Source organism: Macadamia integrifolia, chromosome 8 (assembly GCF_013358625.1).
Source record: "Macadamia integrifolia cultivar HAES 741 chromosome 8, SCU_Mint_v3, whole genome shotgun sequence".
Taxonomy (NCBI): domain Eukaryota; kingdom Viridiplantae; phylum Streptophyta; class Magnoliopsida; order Proteales; family Proteaceae; genus Macadamia; species Macadamia integrifolia.
The window spans coordinates 31,496,289-31,504,570 of record NC_056564.1 but is presented as its reverse complement, the minus strand read 5'-3'; the positions used below and the strand labels follow the sequence as shown (position 1 = coordinate 31,504,570).

The 8,282-nt window shown below is 38.3% G+C and overlaps 1 pseudogene; it reads left to right on the top strand.

Moving 5' to 3' along the window:
* The first annotated feature begins 810 nt into the window (after window positions 1–810).
* On the top strand, window positions 811–1,930 carry LOC122085599 (annotated as a pseudogene).
* The last annotated feature ends 6,352 nt before the right edge of the window (window positions 1,931–8,282 follow it).

Genomic DNA, 8,282 nt, shown 5'->3' with positions numbered 1-8,282 from the left:
CATGACAAAAGAGAGCCTATTAAGGTCAAGGGAAAATTTACAGGACATTTATTCGACCAGCTATGATGTATGGAGCGGAGTGTTGGGCAGTCAAAAAGAGGACTTTAAATAAACTGAGTGTAGCAGAGATGAGAATGTTGAGAGTGCTTTGCGGGAAGACCAGGAGAGATAGGATAAGGAATGACTATATTAGAAACGATTTGGGGTGGCTCCAATCCAGGACAAACTTTGTCAGAGCCGGTTGAGGTGGTTTGGCTATATTCAACAGAGACCTATGGATGCCCCAGTAAGGAAGATAGACCAAATTTATTTTGTGGGAGCCAGAAAATGTAGGGGTAGGCCTAAGGTCACTATTGACGAAGTGGTTCGGAAAGATATGCAAAGGATAGGGCTCGATTCTAGTATAACTTCGGATGGAGTTTTGTGGAGGACAAGGACCCGTGTTGCTGACCCCTTATAAGGGATGTTCCCATGATACGTCTTTCTCTACTGCTTTACCGTCTTTTCTTATCTTATTTTTCCTTATTTTTAACCTATCTTTTGGGTTTCTTTATTTTCTAATATCTGATCCATGTAGCTGACCGCATTTAGTTGAGATAAAGTTATGATTGTTTTTTTTTGGTATGTGTGGAAATGGATATAAGATGTTTTTAGTGTGAGGGCCCCACCCATGAGTACATTTTACTATTAGAGCTCGGCAAATCCACAATTTACTAGTGGTTGTCACCCGGGTTGTATTACCCTTGTCCAAAAGTTCAAATTTACCCGGGATTTTGGGCACGGGTGTAACATGGCAGCCAAAAGCTTACAATGGCTTAAGTTGGGCTTTTATACCTCTCTGCCTCAACTTATTCCCTCATATGTGCATCCCAATTGGCATTTAATGCAGTCTTCGCCTTCTTCATCAGTTCGCAAAAATTGACTGCTTTAATACACAATTCTGTTGTAGTTGTTGGTGTATGATGTCTTGTATTCTGTCGCAGTTTAATCCAAGGAGTACCGGTGCAGCACCTAGACAGGCAGGACGGCGGTCCGGATTAGGGTTTTGAGGGTAATTGTATACTTTCCGGATTAGGGTTTTTTTCGCTATATATTTGTAGTGAGGGTTTCTTTATCTGTAATGCAAGCAATACTGAGAGGTGTGAGGACGAGCACTGTAACCCTATTCTCTATTGATAGTGAAGCAGGATCTCAACTCATCGGGGACGTAGGCAACTTTGCCGAATCTCGTAAAATCCGTGTGCATTGTTTGTTTTGTTTTTCCATTATCTTTTGCATCGTTTTAGGGTTGCATTTCTATAGTAGTCTCTAGAAGGAAGTATATATTGGGCTTCTTGTGCACCCTTGGTGCATCAGCCATTTACTCCCTACTGCTTTCACTCATGCAGCTTTCCTTCCAAAAGGTTCTAAAAAGTAAGACATTTTCCGTGGTATTGGAAATGCAGATCCTGTGTTCACTTGTTGCCACATGTTGTTGCATTGTTGGACTATTTGCCAGTGGTGAATGGAGGAGCTTGAAAGGAGAGATGGATGGGTTTGGCAAGGGTAGAATATCTTATGTGCTGACATTAATTTGGAAAGCTGTGGCTTGGCAAGTGTCTTCTGTTGGTGTTGTGGGTTTGATTTATGTGATATTTTCACTTTTCTCCAATGTAATTAGTACCTTGGCTTTGGCTTTGGGTCCTGTTGCTGCTGTTTTGTTTTTCCATGACAAGATGGATGGGATGAAGGTGGTGGCAATGTTGATGGCTTTTTGGGGCTTTGCTTCTAATTTGTATGAGCAATACCTTGACGATTCTAAGCTGAAGTCAGCACAAAATAATGTTAATGAAGTTCTTAATGAGTCTACTTTAGAAAGGCAGCTCGTTTGAATGAATTTTGTATGACAGAAATTGAAAAGATTGTTCGAAATTAATAGATGATTAATATATTCTCCCCTTTGTTTTTCTTCCAATTTGTTGCATGACATGTATTGGTCCATTGATCCATCTTCATTGTGTGTCCTGTTTGTCAGACTTATTTGGCATTAATGGCTAATAGAATAGGAGATTTTTTTTGTTCTTGGCAGACGAGTAGAAGATTTTAGCTTGATAAAAGCTAATTTCATGATTTAAAATATGACTTAAAAGGAAAAATTGGGACTTTTTAATTCAATTCAGTACTCTGTACTCATCTCTAGTGATAGAATCCAAACTCCAATATGGGTTGGTCTTAAAATAAACTAAAGCACTCTTTTCTGGAATGTAGCTGCAATTTTGTCTTAGTTAATATGGACTTCCTACCTCACCTATTTAGAGTCGGGCCAAAGCAGGCCACCATCTGCAAGAGACATGGCACATGGGGACCCTTCTGAACCTTGAGCTTTGCTTACATAGCCAAGCTTTGTCAGTTAACTTCCCTGTCACCTCATATTATAATTTACAGAGAAAAGAAAGGAAACAGGGGCATATGGCACGACCACAACAGAACGGGCCCAACAGGGGCACCCTAGGATGCAAATTTTAGGCAAGCTTAAGCAGGAAAGAAAGAAGGGGTTTCATTAGTGAATGTGATCCTACATATAAATTGTACCTGTTAATCTCCTCCTTGGGAAACTGATCAGCTAGAGAGTTTGCTGATCTAAGCTTCCAAGGACGAGAGAAGTTCCCCTTGGGAAAATAGGAACAGGACTTTCCTGTTGACATGCATATATCTCCAAGGCTCACCTGTTGAAATATGCAACCAAGAAATCATGTCATTGGAGTCCCCTCAATGATTGAAAGCTTTGAAAAACTGCCCTAAGCTCAAGGGTGGTAGAATCGCTGCACCCTGGCTTACAGGGCCAGAGCAAGCAAGGTGCTATAATGCTATAATGTTGTTTTTTTTCCTGCTTTTACTATCTATTGAGCCACCTAGTATCTCCATTTCCATTCTGTCTCTGATAGAAGAAGCCACTTGTCTAAATATTTTCTTGTTTGCTATTATTACAATTATAATCATCCTCTCACTCACTAGGGAAACTCAAAGCAAGAAACTCATACCTCACAACTAGTTTTTTCTTCCCTAAAACTGTTTTGAACCAGGAAAATAATAAGCCTTAGTACTAGGCCTCAGTAGTTCTGTCCCTTGTCCTTTACTATTGATAGAATAGAAAATCTATGACGTTGGGTGTGTTGAATATTGATAGAGAAAATACCAACAAATACGAAAATAAACAAGCACAAATTCGCATCACACACAAAGGTTTAACGAGGTTCACACACCAAGATTTAACGAGGTTCACACACCAATGTGGTGTGCTACATCCTCGGGTGAAGAAGAAAATGTTTCACTATGTAAAAGAGAGGTTACAGTGGAGATTGGTCAAGAACACTTAAACAACGGAAAGAAGACTCGCTCTGAAACCCTAACTCGAAAAAACCCCCCATATTACAATACTTGCTCAACAAGATGAAAGTACATCATATACTCCTCCAAGTCGTTGGTTGATTCATCCGGTCACAGTCGGTTGGGTCCTACCATACCGTGAGGGCTACCCCTTAAGGACTGAAAGCTTTAAACAACTACCATAAGGTCAACTGTAGCCTGTAAAGTAACTTTCCAACTAATCGTACTTCCTCCAAGAATAAATACATAAGCTATGAGTGATCTCCTCTTGTCCAGATCACCTACATAATATGAATCAACATAGCTAAATAAACTATTACCATTCCTCCCAAACTTCAAACAAACACTAGATATCCCTTTCAAATACCTAAGTATCCACTTCAGTACTTCCCAATGAGCTTCATCTGGACATGACAAGCTTCTGCTCACCACACTGACAGCTTGTGATATATCTAGATGTGTGCAAACTATAGTATATATAATGGAACCAACTGCACTAGAGTATGGAACACATGCCATGTACTTCATCTCTTCATCTGTCTAAGGTGACAGAGTAGCTGAAAGTCTAAAATGAGATGCAATAGGAGTACTTATAGGTTTAACATCTTTCATTTCTAAACACTCCAATACCTTCTTAGTGTACTCCTATTGAGATAGCCACAACTTTTGCTTTTGTATCACTTTTAATCTTCATACTTAGGATCTTTCTTGCTGCCTCTCAAATTCAAAATTTAATTGCTCCTTCAACCTGTTGACCTCATTCTAGTATTTTATTATAATCAATATATCATCAACATAAAACAACAAATATAACAATGACCCATCATAAACTTTTCTGAATTATACAAAACAATCATATTGATACCTGTAGTATCTAAAATTAGTCGTAACTGAATCAAACATTTTATACCACTGTCGAGGAGATTGTTTCAAACCATAGGGACTTCGTCAACAAGTGTACATGGCTCTCTTTACCTTCAACAACAAAACCTTTAGGTTGGTGCATATAAATTTGTTCTTCCAATTCACCATGCAAGAATGTTGTTTTGCATCAAGTTGCTCCAACTCCAAATCATGTATAGCAACTAAAGAAAGTAGGACATGAATAGAGATATGCTTAACAACAAATGAGAAAAAATCATTAAAATCAATTCATTGTATGTAACTATAGCCTTTTCTGACCAACCATGCCTTATACCTAGCATCTTTAGCACCTGAGGCAGATTCTTTCTTCTTGAATACCAATTTGCAGCCAACAATTTTCTTCCCTCTTCTCGGATTGATAAACTCACAACTCTGATTTTATGAAAGATTCCATTTTCTCATTCGTGCCAACCAATCTTTTTGTAGAATCAACTGAAGTAACAGCTTCAGAATATGTTGTAGACTCACTATTTTCAATTATGTCTACAACAAACAATGCATAAGCAACCATTTTAGCATGCCCATACTTTTTTGGTTGTTTAATATTCCTCCTAAGTCTATCTCTGATAATGTTGTACTGCACTTCTTAATTTTCTTAAGCATCATCTTCTTCAGTAAAAATAGGCTACTGAACTGAAGTAGATTGTGCTTTGTTTGAATATGAACCACGATGGTTTCAAAATTTAGTTCGTATATTAATGAGAAGATTAGAAGAGAGGTGGAGGCTTGTGGTTCCTTGGTCGGTGTGATCAAGAAACCCATGGACTTAATTTGCTGCCGTAGGTTGGGATTACAAGCAATTCTAGGGAAGTCCTACTTGATTCTAGATGTTTTTTAGTGCAAACCTAATTTGAGATGGACTAAAGTAAATGTGGATGGCTATTCTTTGGGTAACCCCGGAAGATCAGGAGTTGGAAGAGTCTTTCGTAGTCATATGGGCTCTGTGGTAGGTTATTTTATGAAGTTCTTGGGAGTTCAATCCAACTACTATGCTGAGTTCTCTGCCATTATGGAAGGAATTTTAAAGCCAAAGCTTTATAGATATATGCTTTTTGGATTGAAACGGATTCAGCAGTAGTGATGGTAGCCCTTCAAACCAAATCTATACCATGGTTTGTTTTCCAAGATTAGATGTTTGTGAAGGATTACCTGAACTCAATAATTGGAGGATAACCCACTGCTTTCGGGAAGCTAACTGTGTTACAGATTTTCTCACAAAGGAGGTGACACAAACAAGACTTTTGGGCATTAATATTTCCTTCCCTTCTCATATTCAGTCAGAGATTGCTTATGATGCTGAATTGAGACCCAGGTTTCGGTTTACATATGTTTGTCGATTGTACTCTTTTTCTTTCTCATTAATAAAATTTCTTATCTTTAGCAAAAAAAAACACACCATCTTCAAACTCCACCTTCTCCTTAGAATTCTTCTGACCTTCATCACACTAAATAGGAGTTTCTTTCCTAGGATACAACATAGAAGACTCTCTGTTAGAAAGAAATTTTGAAAATTTTGACTCACAACACCACAACTCATAGCCTCACTCCAGATCCATAACCAAAAGAAAATACATTAATTTCTTGGCGCTAAATTCTAACTTTCCCTCACTCACATGTGCATAAGCAAGATATCCAATACTTTTAAATTTAGTGGTCTGTCAGTTTATCTAACCAAACTTCCTCTATATTCTTACACTCAATAGCTATGTAAGGAGATCAATTCACCAAAAATGTTGTTATGTTCATACACTCTGTCACTCCATTCTGCAGAGGTATTTTAACAATTGTGTAGTGTCTTACAATACCTTCATTTTTGAAAAACTCTAAAGCCACCTTCATAGAAATCTATGCCATTATCGGTTCTCAACCTCTTAATTTGTTTTTCAGTCTCTTTTTCATGCAAATTATTTCATTGTTTGAAAGTGACGAATACTTGATTTTTGTGCTTCAAAAAATAGACCCAAACCTTCCTAGAGAAATATTAATGAAAGTAAGCAAGTACCTTGCACTAGCCCCCTTTAAAGCAACCCTAGAAGGTCCTCATAGGTTTCATTGAATGTAGTCCAGAGTTCCCTTAGTTCTGTAAGTAGCAGTACTAAAACTGACTCTCTTCTACTTTCCAAACATATAATGCTCATAGAACTCCATTTTTTCTATACTCTGGTAACACAACGAACCCCTTTTACTTAATGATGCCATTTCTTTTTCACTCATATGGCCTAACCTCATGGTCCATAAATTTGTGACATCCAATTGAGACATAGATGATGAAGTTGTTTCAATAGAACCAGTGACTGTAGTGCCCTGCAAAACATATAAACTGCCAACCTTAATTCCTTTCATCAACAAGAGAACACCTCTGCTGATCTTCTTGACTCCACCGTCAGTTGTATACTTGCACCCATTTGAATAAAGAGTGCATAAACTGATGAGATTTTTTCTCAAATCAAGGACATTCCTAACATCAGATAAGGTTCTGACAATGCTATCATGCATCTTGATCTTGACTGATCCCATTCTATTAGTCTTACTAGAGGAGGTTGAGGAGGAGAAGATCGCACCTGTAGAAGAGGCAAAACATTTGCGATTTGAATTAAAAATATAGGAGAAGGTTAAAATCTTAGAGGTGAAGAGGAGTGAAATGGTTGATCCACTAAAGAATGTTCAATATGACTATGAAGAACCCTGGGAAGGGCGTGTGATGTTGAAGCGAAGATGATAAGGGTGACGGAGCTAGCGGAAAAAGAGAAAGCTATATGGGATTTGAGGATTGTAAGAGGTTCGTTCTCATGAAGACACCTAATTATAAATTTAAAGGGGTACAACATGTGTACAAGTCTGCAAATGAAGAAGAAGAAGTGGATGAAGGAGAGGAGGGAGCAAATAGTGAGGCATTGACTATGTGCAAGGAGAGGAGGATTGAAGTTAGAAAAGAGAGTATTGATTGGTATCAGTGCTGTTTCTCAGGGGCAAATACTTATGGGGTTGGACAAATGGACTTGGTATCCCATCCTAAAGACTCGACGAGGGACAAGGAGGTGCTAGTTGTTGCTAAGGTTGAACTGGAAAATCAGGCCACCCCTAAGTTTTCGTAGTCTGATCCTGCTCTTCCTTTTATTGCGTCATTACAGATTGCACCCGCACCTCCTTTTGATATGCCATTAATGCATTTATTCTTGTTGAGTGACCAGGTCTCATTCTTGAGATGCAACCAAGTCTCACTCCAGCTCCTGACGATAAGGAGTTGCTATGCCAAGAATCACCCCACCATTGGCTAAGAGTCATATGGGAAAGAGTCAACTCGAAACACATATCGCGGTTAGACATCATTATCAATTTTTTATAGCCTGAATCCCAAGGTAACTATCAACAAGGTGCACACACTCAAAAGTTTGGAATGGTATTCGATTGAAGACCAAAAGCAGTTACCAATTTATATATATAGGTAGATGATCTCGAGGTAAAGATAGATCTCTCTCACCCACTTAGTCTATGGATCTTTCAGCACCCGTACAAATATCTATTGTTGCTCATACTAAGTTGAGCATCGGAGAGTCCACTCGGAGTCCAACTACGGCTACCTCTTCCTTCTCTTGATGTGAAGGTCTCAATCTGACCGATGGATTGATTTTCACTACAAGAAATACATTTTTTGCGACGGAAAAAAAGCGTCGCAAAAAATATAAACCCTCGCTAAAAATAGCAGCGACGGTTAATTTTTAGTCGCCAATTCTGTCGCCTATACTGCCGTAGCTAAAAATAGGCGATGGAAAAAGATGGGTGGTTGGGAAAAATATTATTAGTGACATAATTATATTTTCCGTCGCCAAATATATTTTTAGCGACGGCATACTATATAAATAATAGATGAAATTTATTTATAGCAACATTATACAAAAATCCGTCGCAACAAATATATATGCCAACGGTTATTATCCGTTGCCTAAGCCTAATAATTATTTATTTATAGCAACGGTATAATAAAACCCGTC